Raw genomic sequence first — 15,920 nt, forward strand, 5'->3', positions numbered from 1 at the left:
AGAGTACACAGCTATGACATCAGATACGTTTGCTTCAACTAATGAGCGAGCATATGGCTGCATGTCCTTTGCATACATTTCTCAACTCCTTATCATCATAACCACTACAGTTTCCTGAATGTTTACTGTGTATCTAACTTTACTAGATGCCTCAATTCATCCTTAAAACGACATTATTTTAATTTAAGTCTCCAAAACTGAAGTCTACAGATATTGAGAAATATAATTAAAGTTACACAACTAGTTTAGTAAGTGACATTTCCAAGACCCGTCCAACATTCTGAATGCGACTCTAAACGGCCTCCTCAGTTAAAGGAAAAGTCGTCTTGTTACTATGGTCAAAAGTTATAGGAATGCTCTGGAACGTATAGAACTGTGGTCTTATTTTACTGTTGGGCCAGGTGTTAGCTTAGGCAAGGCTATGCAGTGGTAAGAAATCAATTCCCAAGTATTTCTGGCTCAACACATAAAGTTATGTATTTTACTTATGCAAAGGCTACTCTGAATCGGGTAGCTCTGCGGGACTCTTCTGTTTCAAGCAGTGACTCAGAGATCTGGGCTGTTTGCCTCTTTCTGCAACACCAAACAGAATATGTGGCTTCTAGTCTCCACGCAAAAGAGGACTAGGAATTTGTTTACTGTCTCTTACATGCTACAGCCTGAAATTGACACGTGGCCCTAATTTTAAAGGCTCTGACAAAAATGGGGGTGCGGATGTATACTTAAGCAGGAAGTGTGTCTGTCACAACTTGCAAGGGCAAAGCCACCCTCCTACTGTAGAAGGCAGCTAAGGCTATTCACTACACTTGCCTCCTGAGGAAGTGAGGTCTCTTGGACCAGAAACCTTAGGGAGAGAAATAATCAAGGGTGAGCAGTCACATGAGATAAGATGCCTTATATCGAAGATGAGACTCCTGAATGTTGGATTAGGAGGGGGCATCCTCTGTGTGGAGGCAGGTGAGGAGACAGGAATGAGGAGACTGGGCAAAGGGTCTATGGGATTGTTTTGAACTATTGGGTCCAGAGAATAAGGACAATATGGCAATATGTGTAAGGTCTCTGCGAGTTTGGGGAGCCAACTTTTATATTTTTCATGTGTTCTGTGTATTTCTATTTGGTTTTCCTGTAATATTTAGTCATTTAGTCATTTTACTACTATTTAGTAATTTTTAAAGTCCCTATACATCTCAACTATCCAAATAGGAAACAGGGAAAGGTTTTTGTCCATATGCAGCCAAAGCATAAGAAAAGAAAGCAAACAATACCCATAGCTCTACCTAGCCTTCTCCACTGCAGTTCCCATCTCCATTCCCTATTATATTTCTTTCCATAGAATTTTTCACCTTAGAATATACTTTATGTATGTTATTATCCATCCACACTAAGAATCCAAATTCCATGAGGGCAGTGATCAATATTTGTTGAATAAAGAAGCCACAGTGAGTAGCATAGATAAGAGAATTTTGCTAGAAATGAGACATGAAGCGACAAAGTTAGGGACAGGCTTATCCTACCATGAGATTCTTCTGGAGCAAGAACTTGGAGGGTTGATATACCACAATTTTTTCTTAAAAGAAATTTTTTCACCCCCTGCTTGTTATGGAACTCCTCTAATATTTATCTCTTGCTTAGAGACAAGCAATCCTCATGCTTAAATTTCTCTGTTTCTTAATTTCTATCCAATGGCTACATCGTCGTCACATAAGATTTATCAAGTAAGAAATTGCCCACGGTCTCATAGCCGCCCATCTCCTAACAACCATGGGAAGAGGGGCTTCCTTGAAATCCTGTTGAAGATGGCATAGCAGTTCAGCTCTGTGGGATGGCAATACTAGAGTTGAATTTGGGGAACACAATCGGGCCACCTGCTGGATCAGTTAGGGAAGCAAACATCTTCCTGAGTGATATTGCCTAAGGGATTCCTGAAAGATCTGTGAAAACCTAGCTTTGTGCCTGCTTCCCGTTCCCAAAAAGAGGGATGAAGCATAAGCTAGTATTTTTCTCCTCTCTCAAAATAATAAAACTGTGGTACAGCTAGGAAAAACAGTACACTTGCAGAATGGAAAAGTTGAGGAAATCCAAAAAGATGGAAAATAAGCAAGATAGACTCTGGACCTTCTGAGTTAAAATAGCAAATAGTTTTAACAGCCTCACATAATGAATATGTGATATCTTTAAAGCAGATCCAACCATTATCATGAGACCTTTTTTGTAAATCTTCTCCTGTGATTCAAGCCCTCCATCTAGAAGGATCTTATTTTTGGAGTCAAGCATAATTTTTGTTAGATCAATTTGTAATCCTCTATGTACTAAGTCATCTAAGTTGTTATTAGTTGTAAGAAGAAATATTCTTTCTGGTATCCAAATAACAAATAAGCCCTTTGATATAGTTTCACCTATTGATTAGGAAGTTTGGGTGGGAGAGGAGAACATAAAGTAAAAAGGAGGAGGGTCCCCTAGATGGCTCAGTTCATTAAGAGTCTGATTCTTGTTTTTGGCTCAGGTCATGATCTCGCGATTTGTGAGATCAAGCCCCACATCGGTGCTGTGCTGCTCAGAGGGAGTCTGCTTGAATATTCTCTGTCCCTCCTCCCCTTGCCCTGCTCTCTCTAAAATAAATAAATAAATCTTAAAAAAAAAAAAAAAGGTGGGAGGGAGAGAGAGAACACAAGGAGGGGAATTTAATAGTAAAAGACAAAATAGAGAAAAGCTGTAATTAAAAAACTGTGTATCACAAACTTTTCCTCTCTTGATCACTATGAAAATAAGATTAAAAATAGTCAAAATCAGCAAAAATAATCATAAAAAGCAACTAAAAAATGATAATGACTTAAGCCTACTTCAATAAAATTCAAAACCTGGAACCAAATGAATAGAAAACTCTACAGCAGCCAGGAGCAGCAGGAGGGTGCAACACAGCCGGCTCCTCACCTGATTCTCCCCACAGAGGCACACATTCAGGTGAGTGGGAGACATACCAAGATCCTCACTGACAATGCCAAATACGGAGTGCCAAACAAACTAAACCAATGTGCTCCTCTTTATCTTTTTTCAACTGAGAAGTGGAAATGACTTTGGAAACTATTTCCCAAAATAAAGGGAAAACTGGTGCGCTGGGGAGGGTCGGGTACCCTGAAGCTCCCTGAATGGGGGAAGTCATCTGAAGCCCAAGAATATAAGGATCTATACTCCACTGTTAGGTGAAGGGAAACTTGGTGAGGCCGAGCCTGCTGCTTCTCCAATTTCTTCTTTTTATAATAGAACTCCCAAATTTCACTGGCACCCACTACTGCCCAGAAGAAAGGGCACATTTCCCAGCCCCCCTTACGACTAAGTGAGGCCATGTGACTATCTTCTAGCCAATCATACGGAAGAAGTGATGCTTGAAACCTCAGGTTAATGGCATTAGAAAAGAGAGAAGTCCTGCCCTTTCCTCTGCTTTTTCCCTTGCACTGGTTGAATGCGAGTGTCCTGTAAGAGCTGAGCACCACTGTACGCATAGAAAGCTTGACAGACAAGGAGATACAAAACTTCAGAATCCCTGACACTACAGAGTCGCTGCCACCTCCACACCACCAACCGGGACTGTTCACACTCAAGTAGGTAAGAGAAATACAAATTTCTATGTTCTTTAAATCACTGCTGCTATGGCCCTTGTAGCTCTATCAGTATCACATTTAACACCTGATTAGATATGTAATTTAGAACTTTAAACAAACTCTTAGAAGACAGTACTGAGCCTACGTATCGACAAACAGTGCACACCAACCAAGGTGACCTTGCTTCCTTTCTCACTTCATTTTCTTTCTTAAGATTTTATTTATTTATTTATTTATTTATTTATTTATTTATTTATTTATTTAAAAGAGAGAGAGAAAAAGCATGAGCAGGGGGAGGGGCAGAGGGAAAGGAAGAGGGAGAAGCAGGCTCCCCACAGAGTGTGGAGCTAGGTGCAAATGTGGGGCTTGATTCCAGAACCCAGAGATCATGACCTGAGCTGAAGTCAGACACTTAACTGCCTGAGCCACCCAGGGACCCCTCCTTTCTCATTTCTTCACACTATAGCTTAGATATAGTGGGAAGAGAGCCAACAATTACCCAGTCTATATCACAGCAAAAGAAAGGTCCAGGCCAAGTGGCCCAGGCATAAATAAGATACAAAGAAGCCCACTGTCATCAGGAAAACAAATAGCAGAAAAAAGGAAAACATCATGAAATAAACAAGTAACATAATCTAGAAGAAGACAGAAATTAAGAGCCAAAAGAGATTTACTCACAATTACTTGGGCTTATGTAGAGAACATGAACATAATAAACATAAGTGTAAAATGACAGAAATGGGACTTCCAAACTTAAGACAAATTAAGGAGCAAAATAGTGGTATTTCAGGTTTAATAAATAACTTAAGAAACATCAAAATACTATTGAAAATAGAATTGCTGACATAGAAAGGCAAGGTTTGAGACAATTATGATAACTACAGATGAAAAAGAAAAATATATTAAAGCAATTTGATCAGCACTACTTTAAATGGAAAATAAAAGGCAATCCAGCACAAAGACACTGTGTCCCTAAATGAGAGAATCCACCCAGGGAAAAGAAAATATATTGAGAGATAATATAAGAAAGTGACCTTGAAATAAAGAGGATACTGAATCTGCTTCTTGAAAAGAATACTGTGTTTCAGGAAAACATGATACAGAATGTTGACACTGAGATACCTCCTAGTTAGGCTGTTGGACTACAAGAATACCAATGAATGTTTTGAATATCCAAGCAATAAAGGCAAATTACTAAGAAATAAGGGAAAAGTCAGTTTGGCCTCAGTCTTCAGAGTAACATACAAGGCTCCACTCAAAATGGTGGAACAAAGCCTATACTATACAGTGCCAAGGGGAACAAAATGTAACACCAGGAAACCCTGCCAATCTAGAAGGCTATTCAAAAATAAAGGAAACATACATTCCTAAAAACAAAAAATGCAAAGAGCACAGTACCCATGAGCTGCTCCTGAAAGAACTACCAAATACTCAAATTCATACAAGTCAGGGGCACCTGGGTGATGCTTGACTTGGGCTCAGGTAATGATCTCAGGGTCATAAGATTGAGCCCTGAGTTGGGTTCCGTGCTGTATATGGGGTCTGCTTAAGATTCTCTCTCTCTCCTTTTCCCTCTGCTCTTCCCCGACCTGCTCACACATGCACTTTCTCTCTCTCTCTCTCTCTCAAAAATAAAAAATAAAAAACCAAGTAGTATACTTACAAAAAAAAATTCATACAAGTCAGAGATGAATTGAAAATAAGAAAGCCCAAAGGAGAGAAAACAGTAAAGGGTAAAAGCTACTTGGAAATTAAAGTCAAAATTAAAGAATGTAAATGTTGTATATTTAAATAATGAAGAACTAATGATATGGCTAGAATACATATATCAGCATGTAGGGAGTGCAAGTAGAGAGAGAGAGAGAGAGAGAGAGATTGCTGATGCCCTCTCCATTCAGAGCTAGGATTCAGAACATGTCACTTAGATTATAACACCTGTTCATTCTTTCTCACAACTCTGACTCTTTAAACATTCCCCCAAACTTCTTTGTTGAACATAAAATGACCTTTAGTCACTAACATTGCTGGTCATAAAGAATTATTTATTGAAGTTCCACATTTCCTTCGTTTTCCTTTAATTTTTTCCCTTTGAGTAAAACTAAAATGTAATTTTCATTAAAATTGCACCTACAATATAATCATACTTATATCAAGGAATTCTATCAATCCATTGATCTATCTGTATTATATCTTTACTGTTCTAAAAGTATGAATATTAATGAGTGTTATTATTAAACTGTATTTTTCTGTACTTAAAAAGGAAATTTACAGGGTTGGGCATCTGGGTGGCTCCACTGGTTAAGGCTCCATCAGCCTCTGGCTGCTCGGGTTATGATCTCAGGGTCCTGGGATAGAGCCTCATGTCAGGCTCCCTGCTTGTGGGGTGGTGGGGTATTAGCTTCTGCTTCTCCCTCTCCCTCTGCCCCTTCCCTTCCATCCCCTACTCATGCTCCCTCCCTTCCTCCCTTCCTCTCTCTCTCTCTCTCTCCCTCTGTCTCAAATAAATAAATAAATCTTTTTAAAAAAATTACAGAGCTCAGTATTTACAGTGGCTCAGTCAGTCAATCAGCTGACTCTTGATCTCAGCTCAGGTCTTGATCTTAGGATCCTGAGTTGAAGCCTCACGTTGGGTTCCATGCTGGACATTGAGCCTACTAAAGAAGAAAACAAACAGATAAATAAATACTTATAATAATAAAAGAAATAAACTGGTATCTGACTGATGAACACACCCCATGTGTCATGGCAATCTATCAAATCATATTATGTGCCTGTTTTACTATTTTTCCTTTTCCCCTTATTTTAAGCCGGCAGCTGTGTAATTCCTCACCTCTAGCATTTTTGCTAGATGGACAAGCAGCTGATGTCAACTTTGCAAAAACATGAATCCAATAAAAATTAACATTAAATATCTTACAGTGAGAGAGAAGAGGGAAAAGATTTGGGGGGCAAAGAATGATGATACTGAGGTTCGCTCAGAATGGAAATGGAAGAAAAGTCTCTGAGTTCTATATACCTCACAACACAATGGCATCTAATAAGGGAGGGGAGATCCTACTGGCCTACAATTTCTCACAGCAATGAAAAAAATTTAAAGCAAAATTGAAACCTATATTTATTACCTTGTAAATAAGGTAAATATAATAAAGTGTATTATAAAAGTAACTAAAAGCATCATCACTGTGAGTTTAAAGCCCCAATGTCAGCTCTTTTCTTAAGGCATTTGCATTGCTAAGAAGATAACATATTAGCTGGTGGGAACCTTGCTAGGAATTGGTTTAGCTCATGATGCTAGTTTTACCCACTATCACTGAAGGAAACTATGGCTTTGAGACAAACATCAAGTCAAAAGACCTTCTGGAGAGGAAGAAAACCAGCAGCACTAGTGGAGGAAACATGGAGGAGGGGAGGGGGGAATCAAGGAGGGAAAGAAGATTCCGCAAAGGGGAAGGAAGCTTAAAAATCAAAACCAAATTGCCTATATCCTCATTTCTCAATGAGGTCCCAGTAGGGGGGACTCAGTGGGTCCCAGTAGGGGGGAGTTGTTTGTTTTTCAAACCATTGGCGGTAATCCATCCACACTGAGATCACATGGCAAGTCAAAGTATTGGAACTGGCCTGGCACAAAACAGGACTCCGTGGGTTAAGAAATAAATGAAAAATCTTATAAATAAGTTGATAAAAATCAGTTAGATAGTAAGAGGCTAAAAAATATGTTTAGTTGCATGAACAAAAAGACAGAAACAGCAGAGCACATGATGATTGGAAACATTGCCTCAAAATGAAGTGGTCCTTAATTAAGATCCTTTGTTCTCATCGAGCAGATAAAAGGCCAAAAAACCTAAGAGAATTATCGATGAGGATGCACAGATATTTAGCAATTTTAGGCGAAAACTTACAGAATATACCACTCGTTTCTATTCTCTTCTTTCAACAGACTGTTTATGCTAATGAGCCTGGCATGGTGGCTCATCATCTCCTTACTTACATCATCTCCTTACTTAATCACCCCTGACTGCCTCTGTTGTGCGTTCCTAGCCCCAGATTCAACAATGCAGAGAAGCCTTCCCTCCTCCCTGACGGTGACGATGTATCGTAATTGAGCCATTTCTGCCTCTCTGGTCACCCTCACATGCTCCCGAGCGCATCCTCTGTACATTAATCTGCTAGTTAAATATTGATAGCAAGCGGCTCCCTTAATATTTACTTTGTTGCTCCATTATCGCCACATACAGGGTGATTGTTTCTGTCTTCTCAGCCTGTTTAATCAGCACTGAGTCAACTTTCCTATGTTTAACCTCCTCGTCCAATCCGAGTCGGAGAGCATTTGGAGTGAGTTCTGCACCAGCTCTCTTGGGTTGGTGCACCTGCCGTTATGGCCAGCAGGGGGCAGGAGGGCATTCCTCTCAGGGGTCCCCTGGATGGTAGTGAGAAAGGGCAACCCTGAGGCATGGTATGGAGAGGAACCTCTCCCACTGAGCATTGTGTCCTAAAGGAGAAGCATAGCCTTCCAGGCAGCCTTGGGTTTTTATGGAATGCTGGGCCTGGGGCTCCTACAGTGGGTAAAGTGGGAACGCAGAGGGCCACCCCAACAAGGACTAGGGAATGGTGGGAAGGCTCCCCACCAAAAATAAAGAGACCTGGACGCAACCCCTGGTCTTGACACAAGTCTATTGGAGGCTCTGTGGCAAGTAGCTGAACTGTCTCCACTTGCCTCGCAGCCTCACGTGGGAGCATCAAGTGCAAAGTGAACAGGAAGCATATTTGGAAGCATCCCATTCTTTGCTGCTAAAGGCAAGAAACGCAAACATCCTCCTCAAAGGCAAGCAACCAAATACTTCTGCTTTAATAAGAATGATGCGGAGACATCTGGGGGCTCAGTTGGTTATGCAGCAGACTCCTTGTTTCAGCTCAGGTCATGGGATCCAGCCCCATGTCTGACTGTTCTCAGCAGAAAATCTGCTTGAGATTCTCCCACTCCCTCTGCCCCTCCCCCTACTCTCTCTCTCTCTCAAATAATAAATAAATAAATCCTTAAAAAATGATATGGGCAGTAGGCTTCAAATCTTATTTTTCTAACTGGAAGCTTCGACACCTGCCACCAGCAGAAAGACCACTGCTGCCTTCAGTAGGTGTGTATTTGGGGGAGGGGGCGATGATTAAATTTGAGACACATTTGTCTTACCATTGAAAGAAAAAGATTAAACAGATAAAATGCTCTGGGTCATTTCTAAGGCCTGGGTCTGCTTCATTTGTCAGTGACTTTAAAATGTCTCTCTGCTTCTCCAGCCCGCAGCAGAACCAAGGCCAGCAAGAAATGACTCTTCTAGAAAACTACTATCTGATTTTCAGCGAGAGTGCCGTGCAGCATGGAGATTCTAAGTAACACAGGACTCATATGCAAGTGCAGGGGTTGCTGAAACAGCAAATAGTCCTTTGTGCTGATAGTGAATGGAAGGACACAGCGCTCACTCTTCCACAAGGTTCCTCCCGTCCTCTGAGCCCTAGGAAACTTAAGGCTTCTGTGGCAGTAGTGACTTCTGCAGTCATAGAAACTAGAATCTAAAGAGCCATCCTCTGAGTAGTCTTCATTTTGTGCCTGACCCATTCTTCAATGGGTTTTCATTATTTGACGTTCCTCTAAACTCCATACTCTATCACACTGCCATACTTTTTTTTTGCAAATGACTGGACTCTCTCCCCTCTCCTGCCTCCTCTTCCTCAGTTGATTGTCTTGGAACTTCCTACTCATTCTTGGAGCTGTAATTCAAATTTTCCATTTGGTATAAGCCTTCCTAGTCTCCGTAAGTGAGAGCGAGTCACCATCCAGGTCTCCACAGAACCTTGCACAGACTCTGTTTATGGCAGCATCACACTAACCTTATAACTTTGCTTACTTCCTGTGCTGGTCAGCCTACAGACAATAAAATAAACCTCACTCCAGGAGTTCAATAGGAGGAATTCGACGCAATAAACTAGTTACAGAGGTGTTGAAAGCATTGAAAAGCCACAGAGGGAAGAATGAGACAATGCAGATTTTAGTGACACTAGAAAGTGCCAGTGAGCTGCCAGGGCTGGATTAACAGGTAAAAGGAGTTGTTATCAGAGCCCAGAAGCCAGGACCAGACCCGGTCCCTGACAGCTGGGCCCACTGGGACACCACCCAAAGCAGAGAGAGATGGGACAAACATGCTGGCATCTCCCTAACGCCCATCCTCTAGTCTCCCACCACTGCTCCCACTGCCTTAACTGGTCCAGAGCCAGTTGCTAAGAGGGCCTGGAAAAAGCCACTTTCAGGAGGTTTGGGATGGGATCTGAGAGGAAAGAAGCAAGGGCCTGGCTTGGCTCAAACAGTTTTCTCCCTCAGGAGACTGTGAGCTTCCTTTCAGTATCCCCAGCACAAGGAAGACACTCGGTCAATCTGTGGAGTAAAGTACTGAAAAAGTGAGATCTGTTTTCTTGGTGTTCTTGTCAAAGCGGCTTACACCTTTTCAGAAAAATAATATCAACTTTCTCAGCCTGCCTTAAACCACTTCCTTTTTCTTCATCAAATTGAAAAGTACTCTCTTCTTTTTTCTCTTTTAATGATGGTATTTCCATCTTTGTCTGTTGGCTTTTCTCAGTTCCCGCATTCCCAGAGTTCCAAGAGGATGAAAAGAAGCCGTTGGTAATCTTGTTTGAAATTTGCAGTGAGTTTAGTCATCTGTTCCCTGGGGCCCTGCTCTATCAGGGTCAGGCTAAGAAAGAAGCTGCTTTGCTATCAGACTCTTTTTAAGTCTTTTCATTACCAATTCACCAGTACGGCACATAATGAGCTCTCGCAGCAGCAGATAGGGAGTTCATGTCTCAGCCAAGTAGCCGGACTTGTAGCTGCCACATCGTGGACCATTACCTATAATTACTTCATGGGCACTCCACAAAGATAATTTCCTTTGTAGGATTAAAAAGAAAAAAAGGCAGGTCTTGAGGAAGATTTTGTAGAAAGAGCCCAGGGCAAAGCCAGATGAGCTGGCGTTGGTATCTAAGTGGAGGTGTGTCTTCTTTCTGGGACAAAACCATTTGGCTTCTGGCTTCTCCATGAAGCCACCATCAGGGAAGCAACTGATAGTGACTGACAACTGGCTGGAAGCATAATCACGAGGCCCTAAACTCAGGGCTCCTTACTCTTTGCCAGTGTTTCTATGCAAATTCTCTATCCACGAGCTTCTATTTCAGTCCTAACATTCCTCAGAACTTGCGTATGAATCAGCGAGGTGCCAGATGCCTCATACAAATTCAGGGGAAAGAAAAGAACATAGGCTCCTCCACGGAGGAGGAAAACTCAATGAAGTCCAAAGAAAGTTCTCGCTTGAGGAAGGTAGGTGAGGAGGTGGCCGTGGTGAGCCTGCACCCACGTCCACGGAATCCCCAAAAGCAGACTGTGGGTGGCTCTGCCTGTTCAGTGAAGTTCCACAACCGGTGACACCTGGCGATGGCTTGAAGTGGACCGGGTGGGAGTACTGACACCACACACATTGGCAAGCACTACAAACCAGGGCTTTTTCCTTTTCTGATCTTTTCAGAGGGCTCGTTTTGGAACATTTGCCAGCGCAGCACCACGAGGTGAACAATCCCATTTTTGCCAACATCTGCCTTCTGACGAAGCCCACCAGAAACACACCTGCAGGCAAGGAAATTCAGGATTATTAACTTTCTGCACCAGAGGTGATGGGACAGCATGGGGACCGTGGAGCATCTCCTTGTGGATAACTCGGCGTCAGAGAAATACAGATCAAAACCAAAATCTACCTCACAGCAGGTAGAACGGTTAAAATTAACAAGTCAGGAAACAATAGGTGTTGGTGAGGATGCAGAGAAGGGTGTGCCCTTGTTCACTGTTGGTGGGAATGCAAACTGGTGCAGCTACTCTGGAAAACAGTGTGGAGGTTCCTCGCGAAGTTAAAAATAGAGCTACTACTAGGGATTTATCACAAACATGGTGATTAGAAGGAGCATCTGCACCCCAATGTTCACAGCAGCAATGTCCACAATAACCAAACTGTGGGAGGAGCCCAGATGTCCATCAACGGATGAATGGATAAAGATGTAGTATATAAATAGACAATGGAATATTACTCAGCCATCAAAAAGAATGAAATCTTACCATTTGTAATGACACGGATGGTATTGCAATGACTAGATGGTATTATGCTAAGTGAAATAAGTCAGTCAGAGAAAGACAAATACTATATGATTTCATTCCTATGTGGAATTTAAGAAACAAAACACATGAACATAGGAGGAGAGAAGGAAAAATAAAATAAGACAAGAGAGGGGGGCAAACCATAAGAGACTCTTAATTTCAAGAAACAAACTGAGGGTTGCTGGAGGGGAAGTGGTTAGGGAGATGTGGTAACTGGGTGATGGGCTTTAAGGAGGGCACTTGATGTAATGAGCTCTGGGTGTTAAATGCAACTGATGAATCACTGAAATCTACCTCTGAAATTAATAATGTACTATATGTTAATTAAATTGCATTTAAATAAAATTTTTAAAGGGGGGGAGTTGGAAGGGGCTCACTGTGGGCTTTGGGCTTGTGTTGAATGATTTTCAGAGGAACTGGGGAAGGGGGAACCTGGGATGCTGCCGTGAAGCAGAGGCAGGTTAGGAACTGGGTGTGTGGCAGTCATCCCGTTGTTCAGAAGGCAAGAGAATGAAGTGGTGCTGAGGAAGCCATGGGGAGACAAGCTGCCCTTAGGTAAGAAAGCAGGGACCATTTGAAAAGAGAGAGGTCCCCCCATCATTCTACAGCTGTGGTATTGCCTTGGAGACCCTGGATATGCAGCCTTGATCATGCCCTATCAGAAGCTGCTTCTTCTTCTTCTTCTTCTTCTTCTTCTTCTTCTTCTTCTTCTTCTTCTTCTTCTTTTAGGTTTTATTAGGAACATCACAGTCTGTTAAGAAGCCACTACTTTCAACGAACAAAAGCAGCGTTCCCAGGTTCACACCTGCCACCTTCCTCCTGTTCACCATCACCAGCCTCAGACTCAGTGGTCTGGCCGCTGCATTCACAGCGAATGTGACTCTGTTTTTACCCAAAGGAAGTATAGACACAGCCAAAGTGTTTAAGAACTCCATGTCTTAAGCACCTTCAGTGTCCAGTGCCTGGCACAAAGTCAATGTCTAATAAACGCAGGTGGGATGAAATGCTCCAGCCTGGGGGTCTAGGAACCGAAATGGAACTCTGGGCACACCTCAGACCACACTGTGTGGATACTGGTACACTCTGTACATGTAGAGTTTGTTTGTTACCATCCCTGCCAAGTTCCCTTTTTCTGCAGACGGGGCCACTCCAAGACCACGCGGATAGGAAGGAAAGTGTGGTATTTGCAGCTGTGCCCTCTAGGTGTGGCCCTTGCTGCAAGTAAACACACGGCCTGATTGTTTCCTATGCTTCACGTCCATAAGGCCTCAGATATCACAACCTTTAAGCAGGGTGTCTCAAAATGTGCTCCCCCACAACCAGCCCCCGGAGCACCCAAGATGCCTGCTTACACAGAGCAGATTCCGCCTCCACCCACATGGACAGGATTGGATCCTCCAGCCTTGGAAACCAGGCTCTGTGGTTTCCACAAATTCTCCTGCGTGTTGTCTTTGCACACCAGCTCTTGAGAATAGCTCTACCAGACGGCGTGATTTTTTTTTTCTTTTTCTGTAAGCTCTGTTCATCTAATAAAGCAACAGGAATCTATTGATTCACTTGTCCATTCAACCAACATTCACCAAGTGCCAGGTACAGAGGTAACTGCCGTGAAAAAGACACTCGGGTGCTTACAGTCTTCCAGGAAACTCATCTCTCAAGACTACATACCATGATGTGAAATTTTGTTTTCCTTTCTTAGACCAAAAAAGGGGAGAAAAATGGTGTCATGCTTCCTGACCAATGATCAGAACTACTAATGTTTACAAGCTGAGCTGTTTGCGGTGGCTACTCCTCAGAGAATGGGAGTAGGAAGAGAAATGAACTGCTTGGCAGTAGGAAGACAAATGAACCCCATTGTACCCCCAGGTTTTCCTGGCATCCTCCATGCCCGACCACTCTGCACATCCTGACTCCGCCGACAGCTTGGCACAGAGCCTGGCACTCTGGCCACTGGCTTGTCCTCCCACTGCCAGCTGCCTCGGTCTCCCCCAGGCTCTGGAGCACTGGCCAGGGCATTGTCAGGTGAGAACCGGAGCACCCACGCCTTGGCCCCACCTGCTCAGACTCCCTGGAAAGTCTGCTTCTGCCATCACCTCCAGGCTCCGAGGAAGCTCCCTATAATGCGTGGGACCTCACCTGCCCAAAGGCTGGGAAGGGGCAGGTGGTGTCCCACAGAGAGCAAACTTTGCCCTACAAGGGACAAGAGAAGCAAGAGCCATCAGACAAATATCTTGCCATCCCACCTCCAACACACACACCCATCGACTGTCCCAGGCAAGGTGGTTGCTAAAGTCTGTCAGGAGATACCTATTCCTTTTCTTTTTCATTACTGCTGCCTTAGGAGAGCATCCCTAGGTACTAGCATGTATGATCTGCCTCGGGCTCTGTTGTCCAAAGAAACCAGGCCCAGGCTGTGTCTCCATTTAAAAATTAATTTCTTCCAATTTGTCAATTAAAATATTTAAAGTGAAAAAAATAAATAAAATAAAATATTTGAAGTGTCTGACTTTGGCATTATGTCTGAGTGTCCATCTCTCTCTTGAAGTCGGGGATGGTGCCTCACTCATATTTATTTTTCCAGCCCAAGAATTATGCCTTGATTCACATAGTAGGAAGTCAGTAAGCTGGCATTTGATTAAATAATACAAAATCTCTGTCTTCGAGAGGCTCACGATCAGAATCGTCAGGCTCCCGGTGCCATCCTTGAAATGGTCTTGGTCTCCTCAAATAGTCGGGCACCTGGATAGTGAGCTAGAGCTGCCCTATGTGATCATGCAATGACAGAAGTAAAAGATGAGTGGGAGCATGGCAAGAAATAACAGTTTATAGATTATAACTTTCAAATTCCCAAAATGACTGTGATTTTCCTGGGCTATGACAGTCACCTGTGCACCCCAGGATCCTGTGAATCACTTCCATGTCAAGAGTAGTCAGGTGAACTCATTGAGAGGCTCATCCCATATACAAGGGAATTGCTAGATTTTTTTTTTTAAGATTTATTTTTTTTAATTTATTTTTTTATTTATTCATGAAAGACACAGAGAGAGAGAAAGGCAGAGACACAGACGGAGGGAGAAGCAGACTCCATGCAGGGAGCCTGACGTGGGACTCCATCCTGGATCACCAGGATCACGCCCTGGGCTGAAGGCAGAGGTGAAACCGCTGAGCCACCGGGGCTGCCCAATCTCTAGATTTTAATGTGCAAATTACCCACAACCTTATCTTTCAAAGAACTTACTATTTCATAAACTGTCATACATACAGAATATTCTTTTCAGTTATTTTTATTTTGTCAAACAAAGATTTTGCAACTTATGTGGATTTTAAAAATTCAACCTGTTTTAAAAGGCAGTCTCCTGCCCCTCCAGTGCCTGGATCACACAGGCACTGTCCCCAGAGCTAACTACGATCAGCTCGTTTGGCTGCTCCCTCAAGTGTTTATGGGCATGTTTCTAAACAATATGTTGCTATTTCTAATTCTTGATTGTCCATTTTAGACATTAACTATTAACATCCCATCGTGGTATATTAGAGCTGACCTCTTACTCCCCATATCCCTGCTGCCTTCTCCCATCCTTCTGACCAGACTTCTCACAGTATTTAGCTTTATCAATAGTCAGTCGCATGTGCTTATATATTTATGATTCACTGCTGAGCCCATCAGCACACAGGTCAATATTCCTTTCCTACAAATTCTTTTCCTGGGGTTAATAATTACTTCATTTAATTCATTTGCCTGATTTTCTTTGTGCATATCCTAGTTTCTCTCCAGATACTCCAATAGTTCTGTCAGATGTCTATAAATTTTCTGTTGCCATACACTTCTAAATATGTCCCCATCCACAGTTCTCCATCCTGTTTGGACAACGGCCTGGGGTCCTTCTGAGGTTGCCTAACAATGCAGCTGTCATCCTTGGACTTCTCTACCTTTTAATCTTCTGTTTCTTAGATTATTTCCTGTCCAAAAAATTTAAGGGTAGGATAAAGACATCTGCTGATAGGTAGGTAGGGACTCAAATTATCCATATCCCTAGGAAACTATTGAAGGATATGCTCCTGCCAAATGAGAGAGTAAAGCAAGAGGCAGGAAGTCACAGACCCTCATCACAGGGGTTTGAGAACAGAATGGCTAAAGGAAG

General features: G+C 42.6%; 1 long non-coding RNA gene across 1 annotated transcript; it reads left to right on the forward strand.

Moving 5' to 3' along the window:
• Positions 1–3,437: 3,437 nt before the first annotated feature.
• Positions 3,438–14,276, forward strand: LOC140597902 (uncharacterized). Its single transcript, XR_011999916.1, has 2 exons — positions 3,438–3,603; positions 11,162–14,276. It is a non-coding gene; the product is annotated as an uncharacterized lncRNA (long non-coding RNA).
• The last annotated feature ends 1,644 nt before the right edge of the window (positions 14,277–15,920 follow it).

This window comes from Vulpes vulpes, chromosome 2 (genome assembly GCF_048418805.1).
Source record: "Vulpes vulpes isolate BD-2025 chromosome 2, VulVul3, whole genome shotgun sequence".
Lineage (NCBI taxonomy): Eukaryota > Metazoa > Chordata > Mammalia > Carnivora > Canidae > Vulpes > Vulpes vulpes.